The sequence below is a fragment of the Ambystoma mexicanum genome, chromosome 11 (assembly GCF_040938575.1).
Source record: "Ambystoma mexicanum isolate Mex_15411 chromosome 11, UKY_AmexF1_1, whole genome shotgun sequence".
Lineage (NCBI taxonomy): Eukaryota > Metazoa > Chordata > Amphibia > Caudata > Ambystomatidae > Ambystoma > Ambystoma mexicanum.
The window spans coordinates 167032504-167057496 of record NC_090934.1 but is presented as its reverse complement, the minus strand read 5'-3'; positions in this window follow the sequence as shown (position 1 = coordinate 167057496).

Genomic DNA, 24993 nt, shown 5'->3' with positions numbered 1-24993 from the left:
AGTTTCTATTACTCTTTCAGCCTTTGACCTTTTTAGCCCTACATGATAGCTAACACCACGTGATACACTGATCTTGATCACTGTGGCAACCGCCATGCTCTCCAGAGTGCAACCTGTACCAGACACAGTGTACGCTACTTGGCAACAGGTATTCATTCCATTTTTACATACCATTTAGAGGCGCTTACTTTGCGATCCCGCCAGCATCTAAATTCGTTAGTTTCCTTACAGATATCGTTCAAGGGCCACTGCATGGGAACAACTTCTTTCCGTAGGACAGCGAACCTTAATACATCCATTAAGTAACGGCTTCTACGACCGCTCATGAAGCAACCAGCACGTCCTGTGCCATTTCCGCTGCTGAGTTTCCATCAGACCGCATCAAAGTATATTTAGATGTACCTTTTTCCTGACCAGTTTTGTCTTCAATACATAGCTCATACCTGCACTCCCCTCTTTTTAGAGCACGCAGAATACTACGGACTCAAAAGAAAATACAAAAGCTGCATATCACGTTGCTCATGAAATTCTCAGCTACGCTTCCTCTGGATTCAAGTGCCCTTGGGGACTGTTGCATGAGTGAGTTTCATTTTACCCTTGATTTCCATAACCCCAGTCGTGGCAGTATTATGTATTAGTATACACCGATCAGTCACTTAATAGCCGTCAGTTGAAATGGATTCTTTTCTTTATTTTTTCACCTTTACAGAAGTAGTTAGGTTTACCTAACACAGTTGAATACATTGGTATTTTATTTGCTTCGATGCAAGGATTGTTCTGCCTCACGACAAGAGATAGACACTACTATCCATCTCTTGAGACATGCGAGTTATTAAACCTATTTTTTTTACCATACAACTATCGGCCTGATGAGTTACTGCCTCCCTTGAACTAATTTAAACATATATAAATACATATTTCACTTCCTCACACTTCTAATCCTGGTTGTTTCCTGTCAAGTGATCATTCCTATAGATACCGCACTAATTTAATGCCACTATTACCACCCAGCTAACTAATGTTCTCTCTAATTGGTGCTCACCGCGTCTGCTTATATTGAAAGAGTGTCTTGTAATCACATGATGCTTGTCCTTACCATGAACGTCTTATTGAATGAACAGCATGCCATATGATAACATCTCAATACTTTGTATTGTTGCTAGACAATCACTACTGCTGGTCAATGTCTCTTAACATGTGTTTCGTAATGTTAGCTATACACAATTATGGAAAATATACCCACAATAGTTACTTTTTCTCTCCCCCCCCCTTTTTTTTCTGCTAACTACCTCAACTGTGTCACAGTGCTACTAGGCTCAAGAAGAAGAGGGAATTACCTCGAAACGCGTCAGCCAAGCACAGTTTAATTTGTGGATATCTTTCCTTGTTTTCCTTTGCATTTTATGCCAATTGACCTACAGTCAACTGCAATCATGGAATTATATTTATTTCTGTTCTTTTGAATTCAATGTTTCTACCTTTTCATATTTGAGAGTATCATTTACCAGAATTGAACATTCCGTATCTGTGAAATTGAACGCAATTCACTGAATGTCTTTATTAACAACATTATATAGTGTGCAGGGGACGGGAGGGCTCCAAATTTGGATCATCTCATTCTTTCTACTTTCAGCAACATTGGTCTTGTGCCAAGACCATCTTTTCTCCCCCGCACCTTAAGATTCTAAAACCTCTAATAATTAACAATTGATTAAGGACCTTGATCTAGTAGTGTGCACCGACAACCACAAACATTGTTAGCCCCCATTAGCCTTGTCAGAACTACGTTGAGTCGCCACGCCCAGGGCGGGAGCTTTCACCGGCGGGAAGCATTGGCAAAGGCCTTTAAGAAGCTCCTTGACGAGTCTGTGTGACCACGCAGGGGATCTGGTGTTGGGGAGATAGTTGCCGGATGTACCTTGATGGATGCATGAGCCAGCCCAGCTTTTGCCAAGGACAGCAAGTACGTCAAGTAAGGAGGAGCTATGGTGCCCTTGCCTTTGCGAGGACCATCCTGCAGTCCGCTGGCAACTCATAACCTCCAAACTCTAAGGCTGCAGGAGCCAAGACTTCAGGTGCTGCGATCCTGGGTCGTGATGAGGGATTGCACCTCCCTCTCTGGTGAGAAGATCAGGAACCACCCGCAAACTCACTGGAGGCACTGCTGATAGGCCGAGAAGGTCAGATACCAAATCTGACTCGGCCACGCTGGGGCGATGAGTAACATCTTGCATTGGCCCTGTCCGAGTGTGTTGATGACACGTAGCAGGAGAGGGAAAGGAGGGAACGCATATAGAAACAGTCTTCCCCACAGGGAGAACGCATCCCCCAAGCTCCTCGGCTGGTGGAACCTGCTGGCAAACTTCTGGCATTTGGAGTTCACTGCTGTCGCAAACAGTTCGATTTGGGGACTGCCCCATTTGGCAAACAGGTAGTCCACCTGATTCTGATGAAGCGCCCACTTGTATCAGGAGGCAGTTCCCTGCTGAGGGAGTCTGCAATTATGTTCTTGACTCCCGCCAGGTGAAGAGGGACGAGGGACATCTCCTGACCAACTGCCCAGTGCCACAAGTCCTGGGCCTTCTTGGAGAGCACCAGGCATAGAGTGCCCTACTGCTTCCAGATGTAGAACATGGTGGTGGTGTTGGCTGTGAAGATCCTCACCACCTTGCCTTTCAGTAGGAACAACTTGAGGGCCCCGAAAAACGCCCTCATCTCCAGGATGTTGATATGCATATCCTTCTCCTGCGGTAGCCATAGGCCTCTGGCATGTAGACGTCCGGTGTGTGCTCCCCAAGGTTCCAGGGAGGTATCCGTGGTGATCGCCTCCTGGTATGAGGGTTTTGGAAACCCATGCCTTGGGCGATGTGGGAGCGGTCCCCCCCACCATTATTGCCGGTCAGAACTCCTTGTTGAGAGGGATCTTGTAGGAGTCGCATCTGCAACCTGCAGAGACGGACGGGGTATACGAGGTAGATGCAGGCTGACATCATGCCCAGTAACGACTTGATGGCCCGCACTGTGGAAGTCTTCGCAGATGATAGTTACTAAACCTTTCCTTGAATGGCTGATAGCCTCTCCTCCGAGTGCAATGCCCCACAAGACACTGTTGAGTCTGGCGCTGAGGAACAGCGCATTCTGCGATGGCGTTAAGCAGGACTTTGGATAGTTGACAGAGAATCCCAGATACATCAAAAGTCAGACGGTTGCCTTTGTGTGTTCGTCAGCACGCTCCTGTGAGCGGGCACGCACCAGCCTGTCGTCCATGTACTGGTATACGTGCATGCCCTGTAGACAGATGGGCCACCACCGGTGCCAGGCATTTTGTGAACTCTCTTGGGGCCAACTTCAAGCCGAATGGTAGGGCCATGAACCGGTAGTGCTGTCCCTGCACCACGAAGTGTAGAAATGTATGATGCTTCATGTGAATGGGGAAATAGGTGTCCTCCAGGTGCAAATACGTCAAGAAATCCCCTTTCTCCAGTTGGCCGAGGACATGCTGCAACGTGACCATCCTGAATTTTTGGGACATTATTTGTTCAGGTGTCATAAGTCCAGAATGGGTATCCAGCCCCCAGTCTTCTTTCTGCCTAGAAAGTATCTGGAATATACTCCAGAGCCCTGGAGCCGTTGGGGAACTAGCTCTGTCGTCCCTTTTCATAGTATGGCTCGTACCTCTTCCAAAAGTTGAGGGATGTGCTGCTCCTAGCAGGGCACTGGTGGAATACAAGGACACCTGTGTTGGCATCCAACTACGAGTGGGGGCCCGACGTCTTGGCCGGTTCAGACTTGCTTGGGTGCCGTCACATGCCCTGTGGGCAACGGCAGCGCTGTCCTCCACTACCGTAGGCCTGGGAGCTGCCTATGCAGGCTTCTTGCGTTGAGAACCAGGAAGCATGACAGACGTTGAGAAACCTTTTGAGGACCTGCTCTATTTTTCCCTGGAGGAGCGAAAAGACAAGCAGTGCTGCTGCAGAGTGGGAATGGGCAGTCTCTGTATCAGACTTGACGGCCTTCCCAAACAGATTCTCCCCATTGAAGGGCATGTCCAGTACCTTTGCCTGGACATCCTGATGGAAGTTAGTGGCCTTCATCCATCCCTGTCCGGTCGGACTGACGAAGAAGACGGGTTAGCCAACCGTTTTCTCAGAGCAGCCGACACCACCGAGTCCGTTGATGGCTGGGACCTCAGGCACTTGGGTGTGGAGTCCGGCACCCTATACTTCTTCTCCAGCCTGTCCCTCTTGGCTCTAGCCGTGCAAGGATTCTTCATGAGGGCCAGGCCCTCTCCCAAATATCATCCAGAAAGGCACCACCACGATAGCCTTCCTTTTGGCCCCTCGCCTTTGATATAAGAAACTCTCCCTTCTTGGTTTCATCAGGTACCAGCTGGAAGAGCTTGGATGCCCTGGCGATCATGGAGTGGAACAATCCCACCTCGTTCGATGGGGAAACCCTATGAGGAGCATCCAAATGTGGCGATTCATTGTCTCCCGGGATGAAGCTTCGTCCTCATTCGTAGTCGTATCCATCCCCGTATCAGGGTCCGCTGGGCAGTTGGGGCCTGACGTGAGGGGGGAGGTTGACATTGGGGCATCAAGTGATGCTTACTTTTTCATCAGCGGTTGGTCAGGGACCTGGGGCACTGCAGGTACCGGTGCTGGGGGCATCCGCATCTGGATCTCCGACACCAAGGTGCGGAGAGTCGATAGAATGTCCAAGAAAATGTCCCTCATCTTAGATGGTAGAGAAGGAAAACTAGGCCCGGTGCCATTGTTGCTGTCGTCCTCGTGGACCGTATGCATGGACTCTTGATCCTTGTGGCCCATGGGCGAAACCTCCATAGTTTGAGCGGCGTCCTGGAGGACTGTTTCGGGGCCTCCTTGCCCCTTCCCCCTATTTTCCTGCCTGAGGAGCCTGGACAGGGACCTGGGTCAGTGTCTTAACCCCTTCTGGGGTGCCTGTAGCCTTTGCCAAGACTTCTGCAGTGGTGTCGCTTTGTGGGGGCTGGGACACTTTCTGAGCCGCAGGAGCTACCCTCAAAGGATCAGCGCACGCAGCTGTCGTGGTAGTGGTAGTCGTCAACGGAGTAGTGGATGACTTTGACTGAGCCGGTTGAGCCTTCTTGGGCTGTGGGGCCTTCTCCTCCACCCTTGGCTAATCTCTCCCGTAGCTTTGCCGTGGTGGAGGGCTTCCTCTTTGAAGAAGAGCTTGATGGTAGGCTGGCAATGGAGGCAGAGGGTGAAGTTGATTGCGCCCTATTCACTTTGGGACCCGTATCAGTGGCGAACCCGGTGGACTCAGACTTTCGGATGTTGACCGTATCTTGGACCCCCATGGATGGGGCGCCCTCAAAGGACTTAGAAGACCCCTCCTCGGACCGGCCGGTCCTTGACAAGGCATGAGCCTGCTCAGAGCACTTGTCAGATGCCTTGTTCGAGTTGAGCCATGCCGCCAGCCTACTGTGCCTGTCTTTAGTCATCGTCTTAGAAAAACCTTGGCATGTCTCGCCCTCTTCCTCCTTATGGTGTGGTGTAGGCAGTAGAGGTATTGCAGGTGCATGTCTTCTACAAACACATTCTGTAGACCGCATTTGGTGCAGGGCCTAAAGAGGGACCTTCCCTCTTCCTACGACATGGTAGGAGGGTGCGATGTAGGCCCAAGATGGCCTTCTAGAATCTTTGACCTTGAGGGGTGCGGAACATCACAGACAATGGATCCCTGTTGTCGGCAGATGAGTAAAAGAGTACACAGGCTCTTTGGAACAAAAGCCTAACTTTTCTCGTCAAAAAACGTGAAAAATCGTACAAATAGCTCTCGAGGACTCCCAACACTGAAACGTGTAGTAAAAATCTGAAGATGGCTGCCAGAGGCGGGGCTTGGGGAGAGGACCGTCATTGGATCGGGGTAGTATGACCCAGAGGACAGTGATTGGTTTATTATAAGTTACTCACCGTAGTGACTAGCATACTCCTAGTCCATAGTCACCTTTCCTCCACACTGTATGGCATCCCTTACTAGGGATGGGACATGGAACCTTTTTCACCAGAAAAGAAATGTTCACCTTTAAATGCGCTCCCCTGACTCTGCCCCCAGTGCCACTCCTCAGTCCCCTTTGACGCGTCGACAATATTATACATGCCTAATGACACTTATGGGGGAGGATGGTGCGACGTATCAGAAAAGGGGACTATGGACTAGGAGTCACTACGGTGAGTAAGTTATAATTATTCCAATGTCACTTCCCCTTTCCTCCATACTGTATGGGCGATTATAACTGAATGCAGCCCTGGGGAAGAGAGTTGACCCTATAAGAAAACAAGTTCTTCAGAACTACCTGGCCAAATGCTGCATCCAGTCTGGCGCTGGCATTCAAGCAGTAGTGTTTGCAAAAAGGCTGATGGGGAGGCCCAAGTAGCAGCCTTGCTGATTGCCTGCTATGGGACGCGTCTATGGAAAGCCACAGCCGTGGCCTGGGCTCCGATGGCGTGGGCATGCATGTTTGCTGGCAAGGGTCTGTGCTGCCCCTCCTATGCCTCCTTGATAGCCAGGACCATCCACAAGCTTGCTATGAAGGCCTGACAGCCCGGTTTTGATCCGCCAAAAGTAATAAACAAGGCATCCGAATTTCTGAAGCTCTTTGTCCTAGCCAGATAAAATTTTAGAGCATGCCCAACATCCAGACAGTGAAACACTTTCTGATCCTCGCCCTTTGGATTGGCAAAGAACTTTGGGAGTACTATTTCCTCATTAATGTGAAAGGAAGCAAAAACCTTAGGGAGAAAGGCAGGATGCGTTGGGGCACCACCTTGTCCCAGTGAAAAAGTGGTATAAGGCTCTGAAGCCACCAGAGCCTGAACTTTGCTGATTCGGCATGCTGAAGTAAGGCCAACCAGCAGAGCCATCGTAATAGTCACCAGCCTGATGTCTGATGATGCCATGGGTTCGAAAAGTCACCCAACACCACGTTAAGGTCCCAGACCGGATGTGGACGCTTGACCAAAGGATATAATCTTGTCAGCCCTCTGGATTGGAAGAGAAGATGTGTCCGGAATTCTTGTAGGCCCCTACGGGCTAGATACATACGGCAGGTGTCTACTTGCACACCTGAGTGAGCCAGATGTGCTGCGAAGGCTAAAACATCATCCAGTGAGCATGTAAGTGGATCCACCTTGTTCGTCTTGACCCAGTGGCAAAACCTGGTCCACTTGCTCCTGTACTGGCTCCTGTATGATAGCCAGTTTGTCCTGTGATAAGTGTAGATGCTTCAGGGTGACCTGTCCAGGAACCACGCTGCCAAGGCTAACTTTGGCGGAGCTGTGTGAACTAATGTGCCCCCCCACCAGCTGGGAAAGGAAGTGGGCTTGACCCATCGGGAGGTGCACTGGAGGTTGGTCCAACAGTCGGAGGAGCTCTGAGAATCAAGGTCTTGCCAGTCACTATGGCACTATCAAGATGAGTCGAAGGCTCCACGACTCCCTGACCTTGCAGATGACTGAATCAGCGGGGTGGGCGGCAACATGTATGCATTCATGCCGTTTCACGTGATCTGCAACGCATCTCCAGCCACAATGCAAACCTCCTGTTCATGGTGGCGAATGGGTCTACCGGAGGGTGGCCCCACCTGTTGAAAATCTTCCTTAAGACCACTTTGTTTAACTGCCATGCATAGTTGTTGACCCCCAGCCTGCTGAGCCTGTCCGCCTCCAAGCTGGATTACCCCGGCAGGTGGACTGCTGATAAGTAAATGCTGTTGGACAGTGCCCACTCCCAAATGTCGATGGACAGCTGGCAGAGCGGAGGGGACTTGGTACCTCTCTGCTTGTTGATGTAATACATTCAAGTGGAGCTGTCTGTCTAGATGCAGACCCCCCCTGCTGCCGACTATGGGGAGGAACGCCTTGAGGGCAAGCCAGATGGCCATCATCTTGCACCAGTTGATGTGTTCCAGCTGATCCTGTCGTGACCATACTCCAGGGACACTGGTTGTCCAGTGTAGCCCCGCCCATCCCTCTAGGGACGAGTCCGTGGTAATGGTGATCTCCAGAGAGGGCTGCCAAAAAGGTCTGCCCACTAACAAGTTGGTCTCTGCACTCCACCACTCCAGGTCCGGGTGCAGGTGCTGTGGTATTCTTACTAGAGCTTCCTTGGAGCTTGTCTCCTGATTCTAAGAGGCTGAAAAATGCAGCAGCAGCCTACTCATTTTGAATTGTGTGCGGCACAGCCAGGAGGAAAGCCACCATTATGCCACGCAAGTGCTGGTACCACCATGCTGAGGTCACTTGTCTGCTGCGAAAATGCCTGGCGGTTTTCCTGATTGCCGTGACCTTGTCTGCCGAGGGGAAGATCCTCTCCATCCTCGTATCCCAAATTAGCCCCACGAATATATAGAGGACCGAGTGGGGAGTAACTGTGACTTCTTGAGGTTCATAGAGAACCCCAGATCATATAGCATGTGCATCAGTGCTGACGCTGTGCGCTGTACAGCCCCGGGTGACTCCGCTCTGACTAGCCAGTAGTCGAGGTATGGATGTAGGTGGCAGCCCTTCGCCGGGCCGCTACCATGTTCAAAAACCTTGTAAAAAACCCTTGGGGCCGAGGTGAGGGCAAACGGGAGGACCTTGTCCTGAAAATGAAAGCCCATGATCCTGAACCGCAGGAAGGAATGATAGGGCTCCCAAATTGGGACGGGCAGGTAAGCATCCTTCAGATCCAGGGAGCACATCCGGTCTCCCCCACACAGTGTCTCCGCAATAAGAACCAGAGTAACCATCTTGAACTTTTGAATGGGTAGGTACCTCCTCCGCTGCCTGACTCGTGATGAACAAGCGGATTTCCGCTAAAAGAGTTGCTGTCCCAATCTGCGGGAGTGGAGGTGAGGCAAGAGGAAGTGGAGGAATTGACATGCGGAAGCCCGTGTAAACTTCATAGGATATCCATGGGACCGTGATGAGCGAGCGGATTTCCGCCAAAAGAGTTGCCGTCCCAATCTGCAGGAGTGGAGGGGAGGAAGGATGAAGTGGAGGAATTGGCAGGCGGAAGCCAGTGGAAACTACAGAGGATATCCATGGGACCACGAACCTGGCCCACCAGGAATGGAATTGAAGGGCAAGCCTGCCCCCCACTGGAGACTTGTGGATCTGTACGACATTGTCACAACTTCTTACCCTCTGAGGATGGTGCCTGGGAGGGGGACTGAAAAAAAACTTGGAGGATTTGCGCTGCTTGCACCTGTGCTAGCTAGGAGGCCGGGCGGGCAGTCTAGCATGCCACTCCTGAAAACCCATGAAGCCACCGAAGGCATTAGCTCTGTCAGAGTGTTGGTTACTCTGGCTATAGGCCTTGGGCGCCGACATTGTCAGGATTGACAAGGACTTACCTGTTTGAGAGCTATTTTTCTTTTTGTCAAGTTCCTTGTCCGTGGTGGAGTGGAACAAGTCCGCCCTCCTAATCCCCTCAAATGGCAGGTCTAGAATGCGCTCTTGCACATCAGGGTTAAACTTGGTCACCTTGAGCCAAGCTGTCCACATATCTGTGGCGATACAAATTGCTCTACTTATGGTGTCAATGTGAGCGACTGTGGATTCCATATCATCTTGGGCCACGATTTTGGCCTCTGCCAATCCGGCCCTGAAGCGCGCCAGACTATGCGCAGAGAGTTCTGGGAGGAAATCTAAAATCTCCTGACACAGCTTTTGATTCACTGCAGCCAGTATAGCGAGAGTGGCATTAGAGGAAATTTTTTTGCTGTAGGATTCCAACAGCTTTTCCTCCTTCCCTAGGAGTGCTGAGGTGGGTGCAAATGATGAAAACTGTGGCTTTAAGTAAAGCAAGGTCGTAGCCATAACTGATGACTGCGTTTGAGGATGCACCGCCAGAATGAGGGAGCCTCCCTCTGCCTGCCTATACTTGGCATTGAGGAGTTTATTGGTAGGATACGTTGAGTGCGGCTTCACCCATCCCTCCTTGGCCTGGGCCTCTACATCCTTTTGCAGAGGGATGCCAGTTCTTGTGGCAGGGCGAATAGTCAGCACCTCAGTCAGAACCCCTGCTTCAGGTTGCTCCACCTGTGGCTGTAGAATACCAAGGTATTCTGCTACACCCGCCAACCTCGCATGGAAGGCCTTCGCTGACGAGGGAGCATCCTGGTCCTCGTCCGCGTCACCCGCTGCGTCATGCAGGTCGGGAGCTGCCGGAGGCGTGCTGGGTGCGGGCAGCTGTGGCGTGCTGACTGGCAGTGCTTGGGCTGTAGCAGAGGCTGCGTCGGCGGTGGAGCCACCGTGACTAGTGTGAGTGTGGGGACCAAGGGCTGAACTGGGGCTGGGGTCTGGACCACGTTGGAGCCTGTGGTGGTGCCGGAGGGATCATGTCTTTGATGACTCCCCCTTGAGGATGTTGCTCATCTGCTGTGATTTCAGGAGGGTAAGGAACTTTTTGAAGAACCCATCCTCGTATGCAGGAAAAGGTCCTGGGGGTGTAGGAGCCGGGCCCTGTGGTTGCTGAGATCTTAGCGGTCCTTGCCGCACTGTGCTGGGAGCTGTGTACCGCCCCTGTGAAGGTGTGGTCGGGTATGACGTTGACCAGGTCACTGGCGTGCTCCAGTCACACCTTGACGTGCATTCCCATGCCTGCTCTCCAGAAGGAGGCGGCTCTGGGTGAGCCACCATCTTGTCTGGCCTGGTGGCCATTTTGTCATGCCCCGTACAATGTGCCTGCAGCGTGGTGCCTGAAGAGCCGGGCCCAGTTGCCACCTGCACGCTTAAAAGCAAAGGCTCAGCCCTTCCCTGCACCTCAGGTAGCGTGCTGGGAGGCGGAGTGCCCTCGGCCATGATGCCAGTAGTGCTGCGTATAGGCGCCTCTCCCCCCCCCCCCCCGGGCACGAGCCCAGTCACAGAGCAAAGCGCCTCTGGTATGTCCCCAGTAACAGAGCCTTGCGACCCCTCAGCTTGTTGGCCGGTAGCTCTGAGAGCCTCAGTCTCTATACTGGTCTTAGGACCTGGAAGGCCACTCCCACTGGGCGCAGCTTCCTCCACCTGCCCAAACGCTTCTTGCGAGCTTGCGGGGTCAACACATTGCATGCAGAACAGCCGTCCCAGCCGTGGTGGGGCCAAGGCACCGGAGACAGAGTGTGTGGGAATCAGACATCGGGAAGGAACCCTTGCAGGCGGACACCTGCTGAAAACCGCCGTCGTCGACATGCGCCGGGAAGGAGCATGGCACCAGAGGACAGAGTCTTCTCTGATAATTGCAAGGAGAGAAAACAAATAGGGAACAAACAAAAGCTTTTTCGGGAAAGAGCGCGTCGAATTACAAAGCCGGAGGCCTAACCCAGGAGCACTGGTGAAGCGGTCCGTTCCCGTTGATGCTAAAAAGAGGACTGAGGAGTGACGCCAGTGAGCGGGCTCAGGGGAGCGCATGCCCCCAGGGCCGCACGCATCTAAATTTAAAGGGAAAGACATTTTATTTTGGTGAAAAGGGTTCAGTTTCCCATCCCTATCAAGGGACGCCCATACAGTATGGATGAAAGGGGCTAGGAGTAACAGAAATACCATTTTAAAGTAAAAGTTAAAGAGTTTTTTCTTTTACTGAGGATCCCCAGCCTGACTACATGGAATATTCAGGAGCATGTGAATCCATGCCAGATTCCATGCTGGAGAATAAGGATATTATGCCCAAGATCACACAAACTGAACCATATGCACCAGAGTCACAGCAAATTGGCAGTCTCCAAGAGGGGGGACAGCATGGTACAAAAAAAAGGAACAAGTGTCCAAGATCACACAATGTGTTAGTCATACGCCGAGAATAAAGATTATAGCAATGAATGCAAATTACATAACAAAGAAGGGTAATGCAATAGCAAGTGACACTAGATTAAGAACAGCAAAAATCTATGGGGGAACAGCAGGAATTAGTAAGATTATAATCACTTTTTTCAGTAGCGCTATTAATTACACATGTATTGATGCAAATATGGGAAGTAACAGTAATGAGAGGAAGCATTCTCAATAGCACCAAGACTGAAGTTACACACACTATACACAGGAGAGCATGATCTTTTTAAATCATTATTACATTTTTTTTAAATATAACAAATCAACAGACATATTGGGAAGAGATTTGAGTAAGTAACTAGGGGATAACATGCACTATTTTTAGGGATTAATTATGCAAATACACAAGAAATCACACTCGTATTTTAAGGCCTGGAAATATAAAGGAGTGTGCCTGTGCACCCAAAAAGTATTTTTATGGAGCACACACCCTGATTAGTATGACTTTCAAGAATAAAGAGTAGATTATTAAGATCACTTATAGGGTTTATTTAGATCAAACCTAAGTATGGATGAGAAAAAAAAGAATTGCACGAATGAGAGAATACAACTGAAGAACAGTAATGATTTGATTTTGATTGTTTATAACGTGGTCGTGACGAAGTAAACCGTATACTGGTGCAGCTGGTCTTTCAATCGTAAATGCCTTGGTGGCTGGTAGCGGCTGATCGTAACCCTCAGCTAGACTAGTGCCAGTCCATTTAAGCATTTAAAGATGAGACAGGCCAGACCACTTTGAACTTGATACGGTCTTCCACTGCTAGCCAATGAAGTGCTTGGTGAGATGGATACATGGGCTGATTTACTCGGCATGCAAATCAGTCTGAAAGCCGCATTTTGGGCCTTCTGAAGTCTATAGGGTTGTTTGGCTGGGATGCCCATCAACAGGTTATTGCAATAGCCCAGATGATCATTCGTTAAGGCCCCTACCACTGTTGCATGATCTTCATCTGGAATGTATGACAAAACTTACCGTAGTAGCTTCAGTGAGTAGAACATTGCTTGTACCTTCGCTTCTACCTGGCCTTCGCAGCCAAGCTTGTCTTGCCAAATGCATCCCAGATTCTTTACCTTAGAGGCAAAATCTGCCATTAACCCCAGAAGATCGGGAACAAGCAGTTTTTTAAAATCTGCAAGTAGAAGTCTAGGTTCAAACGGGACAAACTCAGTTTTGGACGCATTCAGTTGAAGCTGGTTGGTAGACATCCACTCACTAACCCCTTCCAAACACAGTTTAACCCTGAGAAAGGGTTCCTCAAAGTCACCAAATGTAATGAAGATCGGGGTATTGTCGGCATAGGAATAACTCATCCCATGGCACCTCAAGATCGCCATTAGCAGTTGAAGTTATAAACTAAAGAGTAGAGAGGCAATAGTGAGGACCCCTGCGGTACACCACATCCTATAGTAGTAGGCTCTGTGATGAAACCGCCAAGTTTAACCTGATGTTGATGATTCGACAAGAATGATTTGAACCATTTGATGGCATGCTCTGAGACTCTGCCAACTGTCCTGAGCCGATCAAGCAAGATGGTGTGATTGACCGTATCAAAAGGCAGCGGACAGGTCTAGCATTACTAGCAATGAGAGTTGGCACCGGTCAGCAACTTCTAGAAGTTCATCCTGTACCGCTAGCAGGGCCGTCTCTGTGCCAAACTTGGGTCGAAAACCCGATTAAAAGGAGTCGAGAAGTGACTCCTTTTCTACAAAATCCTGCAGTTGGCGGGTGACGACTTTCTCCAGGATTTTCACCGGCCAAGGAAGTCCTGCAATAAGCCGATAAGTCTGGAGAACCATGGGGTCCAGATTGTTGTTTTTTAGTAGGGGGTGTCTAGATGGAATTTTGTTTTTATGTCTCTGAGGCATTACGCCCTGAGTCAACGATTTATTAATGAACTCAGTCAGAAATGGTGTAATTTCCTGAGCCATACGCTTTGCTATATAAGCAGGCAGGAGAAATAAGGAATCGTTTGTGGGTTTCAGAGCTTTAACTAGGGAGCATATATTGTTCTCCAATACAGGGTTAAAATCAAAGCAGGTCGATGGATCTAAAACCAATGGCTGCACAATTTCTGATGGGGACTGGCTAATCATCTGTACTAGTCATTTTTTAACTGAGGTCTGGTCTTTGATTGAAAAATCTTTCTTGATGTGTTCAATTTTCTCATTTTCTCCTCAAACAATTTGCTAAAAGAATTGGCTTGTGCCAGTGATAGAGCTATGGTAGAGATCTTATAGATGGGTTGGCAGAACTTGGATACAATGGAAAACATTTCTCTTGATTGGTTGCTAGCATCCACTATTTTGTTGTGCATAAAAACTCTTTGCCTCAAAGATGGCGTTTTTATAACTGGTTGTTGCCTCTCTTGCTCTGACAGTCCTCTCCGGGGTTTGTTTCTCCCACCATTTCCGCCCTGTTCAACTAGTCTGCACAGTGGTATTACATTTTGCGTAAACCAGGGTTGTGAAACCCTGCTCCTCTTGGGTTTCCTAGGCTCCAGGTCAGAACACAGTATGTCCATAAATTCAGTTTCAGCAGTAAGGAATTCCTCACTTAATAAATTAGTATCTACAGAGGCTAGACTATCCCTGATTTCTCGTCTGGAAATGTTGTCCAAGCCTTTAGAATGGGAGAATTGTCTTTAGTCCCTTGATTATTTATTCCCTGTGGAGAAGGCCAGGGTAAACAATTAGACAAAGTGGTCTGACCAGTAAATTGGTAGGCTCTCTGTTAGGGCGGTATGGTTGCCTCTCGCCAAAAGTACATCCAAACAGTGGCCTTTGATATGAGTAGGTGAGATACTTAGTGGCCGTAGCCCATGATTTTCTAAAATTTCCCAGATTTCTTTTGAGTCTGGACAAGTAATGGTTCTTGGTGAAGAACACAGATTAATTTAATAAACAAAGGTGTGTTTAATGGAAGTTTATTTAGAAGTTATGAATTTCAAATGGAAACAATGAGGATTTGGCACAAGTATTGAGCATGTTATGGATCATTATATATTCATGATGGTTGGATTATTAGATAAAGTGAAGAGAAGGGGAATTGGAGATATGGAAAGAGAAGGCATTATGCACAAACGGTTCCCAGTCAATTGGTCGAAAACATTTGGTCGACAGGACAATTGGTCGACACCATTTGGTCGAATGCCAAATGGTCGAATTTTTTTTTTACCCCTTTTTTTTTTTTTTTGGGGGGGGGGTCACCCCCCCAACCCCCTTTTTTTTCTTTTTTTTTTTTTCCCCACACGAAAACCCACAAAACACATATATATTAAAAAAAAAAAAATTTCGACCATTTGGCATTCGACCAAATGGTGTCGACCAAATGTCCTGTCGACCAGTTTGCTGTCGACCAATTGACTGGACACCTGCACAAACATGTACTCAATATACTAATCATTCACTCAAGCCCCTCGAATACACCAACAGACAATCAACTGATGACACAATAAATATCACACACTGAAACGCACGGAAAATATCTTTCAAATCACACACCCAAGCAAAAAACATGCACTCATCCTAGGGCAGATATGCATGCAAAATCAACAGATCATAACCTTAGCTCAAATACACATGCATGAAAACACACACGCACAGTCCTCTCTTTTCCATTAGGTACACTAGTCGGAAACATTATGTCCTACTAAAAAGCAATATAAGAGAACAAAGTGCATATCATTGTTGTAATATATATTTGGAATATCTTTTTAAAAAGCAGAGATTGTGTATATATATATTTTTTGGGGATTATATAAAGAAGAAATAAGGATACCTCGAATTCACAAAAGGTTACGCACCATAAACTCCATATAGGAGGTAGAAGAGTGCATATCAAATTCCCAGAGGGGGCAATACAAAATATAAGTTACTCACAGTAGTGACTAACGTACTCTTAGTCCCCTTTCCTCCATACTGCATGGGTGTCCCTTCCAAGGGACAGGATACAGAACCTTTTTCACCAGAAAAACATTCTTCCCCTTGAAATTTAGAGACGCGCGCGGGGGTGCGGCCCTGGGAGCATGCGCTGCCCTTAATCTGCCCTCTGCCACCACACCTCAGTCCCCTTAGACGCGTTGACAATAGATTAACATTGCCGAATGACACCAGTGTTATTAGGGGGGAGGATGATGGGACGTATGGAGGAAAGGGGACTAAGGACTAAGAGTACTCTAGTGACTACGGTGAGTGACTTATAATTACTCTTGCATCCCGTCCCCTTTCCTCCATACTTCATGAGTGATTACAACTGAATGTAGCCCCAGGGTGGAGAGGAAAACCTCCCTAAGCGAATAGGGTCCTGAGAACCGCCTGTCCGAATGCTGCATAAGATCTGGAGCCGGCATCCAAACAGTAATGCTTGCAGAAAGCAGAGGGAGTGGCCCATGTGGCCGCCCTGCTTATGACTTGCCAAGGGACATGGCGCTAGAAAGCGATGGCTGTTGTCTTGGCCCTAACTGCGTGGGCATGCATGTTTGCCGGAAGAGGCTTGTGCTGCCCTTCGTACGCTTCCGTGATGGCAGAGACCATCCAGCGGGATATGACGGCCTTGAAGGCCCGATAGCCTGGTCTTGCACCTCCAAAAGTGACAAATATAGCGTCTGACTTGCAGAAGCCCCTGGTCCTGTCAAGGTAGAATTTCAGGGCATGCCTGACATCCAGGCAGTGCAGAATTCTCTGTGCCTCATCTTAGGATCGGCAAAAAACGTAGGAAGCACCGTTTCCTCCTTTAAATGGAAAGCAGACGGCACCTTAGGCAGAAATGCTGAGTGTGTTTGCAGGACTACTTTGTCCCTGTCAAAGGTAGTATATGGTTCGGAGGCGACCAGCGCCTGGATTTTGCACTCCGTGGTGAGGCCGACTAGTAAGGCCGTCTTAATGGTGACCAGCCTAATGTCCACGGACGCCATTGGTTCAAATGGTTTGTGCGCCAAAGACTATGTTCAAGTCCCACACGGGTGTGGCCTCTTGATGGGCAGGTAAAGCTGTGCAAGTCCCGTCTAATGTTTCTTGACAATCAGATTGGAGGAGGAGAAGACCACCCCTCCTCGATGGCTGCGAGGTAAGTGCGGCAGGTGTCCACCTACACACCTGAGTGGGCTAGGTGCGCTCAGAAAGAGCACGTCGTCCAAAGTACATGCCAGGGTGTCGATGTCCTTGGAGTCTGCCCAGTGGCAGAACCTGGTCCATTTACTTTTATACTGGGCCCTGGTAGCCTTGCTCCTTGCGCCCTGTATGATCTCCAGATTAGCCTGGGAGAGGCTGAGGTGCCTTAGCGTTATCTGCTTAGGAACCACGATGCGAGGGCAAGCTTCTGTGGAGCCGGGTGGATGACCCTGTCCCCCTGCTGCACCAGAAGATGTGCTGGGCCTGTCGGGAGGTGAATCGGAGGCATCTCCGAGAGGCTGAGCAGCTCCGAGAACCATGGCCTTGCTGGCCACCATGAAGCTATTAGAATGATGTTGAGCTGGTGAGACTCCTTGATCTTGCAAATCACTCTGTGAATCAGCGGAGTAGGCGGGAAGGCATAAGTTGTCATACTGTTCCACTGAATCCAGAATGCTTCACCCAGGGAGCCGGGGCCCTGTCCCAGCCAGGATGCGAACTGAGGGCACATCCTGTTGTGCCAGGTGGCAAAGAGATCCACCTGGGGGAACCCCATCTGCTGAAGATCTCCTGAGTAACGAGGTTGTTTAGCTACCACTCGTAGATGTCCGCTCCCAACCTGCTGAGCCTCTTCGCCTCCAGGTTGGATTCCCCCAGAAGGTGGACTTCCGTGAGGTAGATGTCATTTTTCAGGGCCCACTCCCACATGATGATAGCAAGTCTGCACAGTTGAGGGGATCTGGTGCCTCCCTGCTTGTTGACATAGTACATGCTGGTCGAGTTGTCTGTCTGGATGAGATCAACCTTGCCCCTGATAAGCGGGAGGAATGCCAGATGGCGTTCAGCTCCAACCAATTGATGCAGTGTGGTATTCCTGCTCGTGTCGGGTCCAGGTGCCGTGGACCGAGAGATCGTCCAGGATGGCTTCTAGAGAGGAGTCTGTGGTGATGTGACCTGCGGGGCGGGATGCTGGAAGCGCTTGCCGTCTGTAGGTTGCAGTCCCTCGACCACCATGTGAGGTCCGGGTGTAGAGACGGAGGAACGATCAACATCTCGGATTGGGAGACCCGCTCCTGGTTCCATGATGCCGCAAAGTGCAGCTGTATCCTCCTCATCCCGAGTCTCGTGTGGGGGGCGGCTAATAGAACCGCTGCCAGGAGACCCAGGAGGTGCTGGTACAACCAGGCCGAGGTCACCTCTCTGCTCAGAAAGTGAGTGGTGGCCCTTTTGATGGCTGTGATGTTGTCCTCCGAAGGAAACACCCTCTCAGAGCATGTTTCCCAGATGAGTTCCAAGAATGTCAGAGTCTGCGTGGGTTACAGCTGTGACTTCTTGAGATTGAGCGAAAAGCCCAGATCGAGCGATGTAGCCCTGACGAACCAGTCGTCGAGGTATGGGTAGATGTGGAGGCCCTGCACCCTGAGGAGGGCAGCCACAGTGTTCATGAGTCTGGTAAAGACCCCGGGGCCGAGTTGAGGCCAAAAGGAAGGACCTTGTATTGGAAATGGTCGCCCGCGATCCTGATCCGTAGGAAAGAATGATGGGGCTGCCATATCGGGATGTGTAGGTACGCATCCTTCATATCCAGGGAGCACATCTAGTCTCCCCCTGCACAATGTCTCCGCTATAAAAGCTGGCGTGACCATCTTGAATTCTTTTAGAGGTTGAGGGTGGAAAGGTCCAGCACAACTCTCAGGCCCGCCTGGTTCTTTTTCTGAATGGCGAAAATCCTGGAGTAAAAGCCCAAGCCTCGCTGGGAGGCTGGGACTTCCTCCATGGCCTGGCTCTCTATGAGCGATCAGATCTCCGCCACAAGAGTTGCTGTCCCAACTTGAGGGAGTGGAGGGGAGGAGGGAGGAGAGGCTGGGATAGGTAAGCAATATCCCGTGGATACTACGGAGAGGATCCAGGGGTCCACGCCATTCTGGCACCAGAAATGTGCATGGAGAGCAAGCCTGCCCCCCACTGGAGACACGTGGACATGGAGGGCCATGTCATGCCTTCTTTCCATCAGAGGCTGTTGCGGAGGAGGGGGACTGGAAAAAGCCCTTACTCCCACCCCCCCACTTTTTGTTGCTTGCGCCGATGTGGAGTCGGCGAGCGATCCGGTTGCCTGGACCTCCGCTCTTGGAAGCCGCGGAACCCTCCATATGTACGTCCCTTTTCTGATTTGGGTGTGGTCTTTGTCAGGATGGATAAAGACTTGGCCTTTTGTGAGCTGTTTTTCTTTTAGTCCAGCTCCTCATCCGTGGTGGAGTGGAAAAGCCCCCCCCCCCCTCCTCGTATGGCAGATCTAATATGCATTCCTGGACGTCGGGTTGAATGTAGTCGCACAGAGCCAAGCTGTTCTTCTCATGTCTGTGGCGATGCAGATGGCCCGGCCAGAGGTGTCAATGTGGGCCACAGTGGACTCCATGATGTCCTGTGCCACAAACGTGGCCTCAGCCAGACCCACCTTGAAACGTAATTGGCTCTATGTAGGAAGCTCTTGGAGGAAATCAGAAATTTCCCACCACAACCTCTGGTTAGCGGCCGCCAGCATGGCATCAGTGTTGGCCTGACGAAGATGCAAGGACGCGTTGGAGTACAGCTTCTTCCCTTATGCCTCCAAGCTCTTCTCCTCCTTGCCTAGCAGCGCCGCAGAGGAGGCGGCTGAGGATGACTGAGGCTTGAAGTATAGTGATGCTACAGCAATCACCTAGGAGTGCAGCTGAGGGTGGGCCGATGGCAAGAGTGTATTCCCCCCCTCCATCTGCCTATACTTGGCGTCCAGGCATCGATTGACCGGCTGGACAGAGTGGGGCTTTAGCCAACCCTTCTTGGCCAGGGCGACTACATCAGTCTGCAGTGGAATACCCGTTTTAGCAGAGGGGTGTCGCGTGAGGACCTCTGCGAGGACCCACTCCGTTGGTTGCTTGACCTCGGGTTGAGGAAGGCCCAGGTACTCCACCAGCCCTGCAAGACGTTCATGGAAGGCCTTGGCTGACGATGGCGTGTTGGGGTCCTCCTCCTCATCCATCTCCACCTGGGGGTCCGTAGGATCCTGCACCGGTGGAGGAGTAGCGGGAGCCGGAGGCTGGGGTACTGGGATTGGAGCCGCAGGCTGTGGCGGTGGCTGGTATGGGACCACCTGAGGAATTGGTTGGGAGGCCGGGGCAGGTGGCAATGGCTGCGTCAGGGCCAGGTGCGCCGGTAGAGGAGCCTGAGGTGCTGGAAGCATTGGCAGGAGCACCTTCCTGATGGCATCCCTGAGGATCACACCCATCCGGGGGGACTTCATGAGTCCCAGGAACCTCTCAAATAACCTGGCCTCACAGAGTGGAGGGGTGATAGGGGATATAGACGGAGTAGCGGACGACTACTGGAGCCGCTGCATACCCTGCCTATATGGACGTAGTGGGAACCTGCCCTGCGCAAATGAAGGATAGGCTGTATGCCACGTACCTGGTTGACACCAGTTCCACCTTGACACTCGTTCTTCTCCGAATTCCCGATCCTGGTGCGGCATCGGACGGGTGATGGCTGGCTTGGCGGCCATCTTCTCGAGCTGCCCTCCACATGCCTGTGTCGTGTTGCTTGGCTTGGTGGGCCCAGCCTCCTCCAGGACTCCAGTGTGGATTGTGAGGCCTGCCCCGCTCCTCAGGACCAGGCCTGGTAGGCGGAACGCCTTCAGCCCGGAGGCCAGAAGATCCACGTTTAGGTGCCCCCTTGGACGTATTGCCGGTATTAGGGCATGGACCCTCTGACATATTGCTGCTACAAGGGCTTGGGTGAAGACCCGGTACAAGAACCTTCCGGTCCCTCAACACTGTCACCGGGAGGATCTGAGGATCCCTCGACCAGTAGGCCGGTAGCCGGGGAGGCCTCGGTGCATGTGCTGGTAATAGAACCTGGGTGGTACCTCCCACGCATGTGATTCCTTGGGAAGGGGTCTCCCTTGCGGGTTGGGATGGAGAATAAAGGCCATACTTTGGGCCTGGATCAATGTTTGACGAAGTCCTTCAGGTCCTCTGGAGGCGATCTCTAGAAAAGCTCCCTCCACCTGGCTAGCTTGTTCTTCAGAGACCTAGATGACAGGGCGTTGCATGCACTACAAGCTTGCCAACCGTGATCTGGGCCAAGGCAACGAAGGCAGAGGGCGTGGGGGTCTGAAGTTGGGAAGAGCCCATCGCAGGATGGACACCTGCTGAACCCTGTGGAAGTCGACATGCGCCGGGGAGGAGCGCAACGCCTGAGGACTGAGTACCTTAATGATAAAAAGACAAAGAAAATAAGTATCCGCGCATGGAATTACATAGTTGAAGCCAAACCCAGGAGCGCTGGTGAATTCGGCCCGTTCCCGTCAACGCGGCAAAGGGGACTGAGGTGTGGCGCCGGAGGGCGGAGTCAGGGCAGCGCATGCTCCCAGGGCCGCTCCCAGGGCCGCACCGCCTCTAAATTTAATGGGTAGAAGGTTTTTCTGGTGAAAAAGGTTCTGTCTCCCGTCCCTGGGACATAAGAGTAAGAGGAAAATACATCCGCTAAGGCAGTGGTGGAAGGGGACACATTGAAAGTGCACATATATATGGGTTTATAGTATGTTAGTATAAAAGTTTGTGTTGTGTCCAGACTAAAATATAAAATGGTAGTAAATGATTTAAATTAAAGTGCTTATTAGAAGTCCCTAACCCAAAGATTGACGTCAATCAGGGGGGCAAAAAAAAACAAAAAAAAAAAAAATAAATAAAAACTTTAAAATATAAATACTAAAGCAACGATATGGTAAGAATTGATAGAAAATGTAAATGAAGGAACTAAAATAACAGCTTTGCATAAGATTTATGAAAAAGGTGTGGTTAAAATATTCACATTTTTGGATAAATAAGCAGCAAATTGACCAGTGTGGTATATTTGATAAAAAGATAAGACTAAAAGGCCAGACAAGTATTGACAGTCAAGATAGAATCATGAGAGAACTTCCATCAGTGCACAAAAGAACAAATGACATTAAGTAAGGAGTGCAGTCGAGTGTTACCGTGGATTGCGGAGAGGCCAGCCTATCCACAGTCTCTATTGCTGCTGCTTCTGATAAACATCCAACTAGCCTTGCGGTGCGAGACGCAGAGTGCAGCGAGTGTTGCTGTGGATTGTGGGGAGGCCAGTCTGTCTACAGTCTCTATTGCTGCTGCTGCTTCTGATAAACATCCAACTAGCCTTGCGGTGCGAGACACAGAGTGCAGCGAGTGTTGCTGTGGATTGTGGGGAGGCCACTCTGTCTACAGTCTCTATTGCTGCTGCAGCTTCTGACTAATATCCTACTAGCCTCGCGGAGCGAGATGCGAAGTGCAGCCGAGTGTTGCTGTGTTCCTGGTTTTTCCGGTGTGGAGGGGGAAACCCAGGTGCCTGGAGCCCACTGACGGGATGCCAGCGGCAGGCAGAAGGACCCACCAGCAGGTGAGATTCCATGGGATCCCTAATAATGTTTAAAATAAGATCACTGATAACAATGAGCACGCCTGAACATTGGAAGGCAAATACCGTCACTGAGTCGTTAATGCAGTGATCTTCTCAAGAGGTGGAAAATTATGAAAGACGTAGCAGGGGTGAAGGCCGCGGTGAAGGTCCCAGGGAAGTGGATTTGAACTGCCAGCCAGGAACCCTAAAACCAATATTACCCTCTACAAACTATGCTAAAGAAGAGGGTCCAAAAAACAAAGGTGGTGGCCAGTCTGAGAAATTAGGAGAGGTATGGACACCTGCTTCCCTTGTGGAAGTGCTGAGTAAAGAGCCTGCCATGCAGGCTGCAGGGAGTCTACTTCTGCCAGCAGTGGCCCCCTGTGAATCCAGCAGGAATTAATGATTTGCAGGCATTGGAAAATCTCCCCTTCAGGGAAACAGCAAGTTTTTGTCCTGAAGCAAGGAAGCAAGCTAAAAAACTCCAAGCTCGCAGCTCGCCTGTCAAAGGATATTTTGGATATTACAGCTAAAATTGCAGCACAGAAGTGGCTAAGTTTAACATTCTTGAATGAGAACATGGGGAAGAGGATTGGTAAGAGCTTGTCCTGTGACAACGGTGCCCGGGAAAAGGATTTACCTCCATCATGAGCAATAGCTGACATGGGTAATAAACTTCCCAATGTGGCCACAGCTGATGCGCCCGATGTGGAATGCCTGAAAATTTGCTCAAGACACCCGAAAAAAGGAGAGAATCGTATGACAGCAGTATGACCTCGAGCACAAGCTCAGCAGATTCCGTAAGAGGTGACTTGGTGTCTCAAATGGATGAGCCGATCCGAGTAGGGGACTTGTCAACAGAGGCGATGATCCATATTCAACACACTGATGTCTGCTGTCACAATTTCACTGGCCCAGTTCTCTAAGCTATATGAAACCCTGAACGACTCAGTGAAAGATCAGGCAACATTAATTGCAATGGTGCACACAAAAATAACTTGTCCCGAAGGATTTGTGAGCAGAGTCCGAGACTGACTAGACAGGGAAGAACTGTCTCTTAACTGGCAAAATAGACTGTGAGACCTAGTCAGAAGAGATGCAACAAATACATCCCAGCTGAAGGAAGCAGTTTTGGAGGATTGTAAGTGGATGAGAAGCCAGTATAAAAAAGATTACGATAAGGTCTTGGAACAAAAGGAGGGGAAATGTAGAAATGAGGGCGAGAGGCAAGCAGGCCTTTAAGGAACTGCACCCACTGGATCCCAACAATGGGGCTGCTCTTGGAACCCTGATGCAGAGTGAGCAGTCACTGGAGATGGGAAATTCCTCAAGCTCATTTTCCCCAGAAACAGGAACTCAACGGCAAGCTGAACCAACGTGCCATTAATGAAGGCGGTCAGATAGCAGTCTGAGAGGCAAATATGTTCTCAATCTTTCAATCCAACGTCACAAAAGATTACTGTGGCAGAGAATAAGAGTCAAAAGAGTCAAACCAAATGTGGCCAACCGGTCAGAGGTATTAAAAAGATATGAAGCAGGGCCTGAAACGCAAGTCAAATGTGTCTTTTGGAGAAACTTGTGGACCCCTCCAGCCCCAGATTCTTCCCAGATACCTAAACGAGCGAGGAAAGAAACTGTAGAAAATGTTGAAGCACCGAAATAGATTGCCAAGTATCCAACTCAACACTGGGTATTTTATTCCAAAGCAAAAGGAATGCGACCTCAAGGTAAAATGAACAGACAGTGACAAAGATTGCCCCATTCAAAACATTGGAAGAAAAAAGGAAAATCTATGATGCGGCTTGGCTGGCGGATCAGAGGCCCAAAGTAGCTGCCGTGGCAATCGCTCCTAAAAATAAAGGTTCATCGTAACACTAGTGAGCTGGTCCCTGCATTTGTAAAAATCAATCCCATGCAATTTAAGGAATGAAAACAGAGTCTGTCTAGAAAGACTACTGCCAGTAAGTGACAACCAGATTCTGAATCGGCGTAATGTTCAGGAACTGTTCCAGCACATCCCTAAGATGATAAATAGAACATCTGAAGATATCTAGGTAGTCCAATTTGTCCCAATGAACGCATGGACTGGGTAATCCTCCATTTCGCCTCAGAGCTGATAGAACCTACCTTCCTGGAACCGAGTGACCAACGTCTCGGCTACGAACGAAGTGATTACTCTGAGACCACTGACAAAACAGTGAGAGAAATTGTGAGAAGAGAGTAAACAGTCAACTCTGTAGATACTGGACACCAAGCAAAAAAGACAAATATGGAGAAAAACAGGAACTTGGCGTCAATCTGTGAAAATGCCCCTGTGCAGAAGCGGATGTCGATGGAGGGGAGTAACTATAAATGACTAGCAATCCCAATTAACCACTCGATATCAAACAAACTGAGTATAACAAGTGTCCACGAGTCCCAGTTGATGGCAAGAAAGCCTGAGTGCTAGACTTGGCTGGCAGATGCACTGGCGGAACCAAGCCAGCCTTCGAGCCAAAACATGACTCTAATGGAGGCTCTTCACATACCTTCTTGAAACACAAGAGGGTTTGTGGAACTTTTTTTCGAATAGAAATTTGGGACTGGAGCAATTTGATATGATTTGTCTACGAGAAAC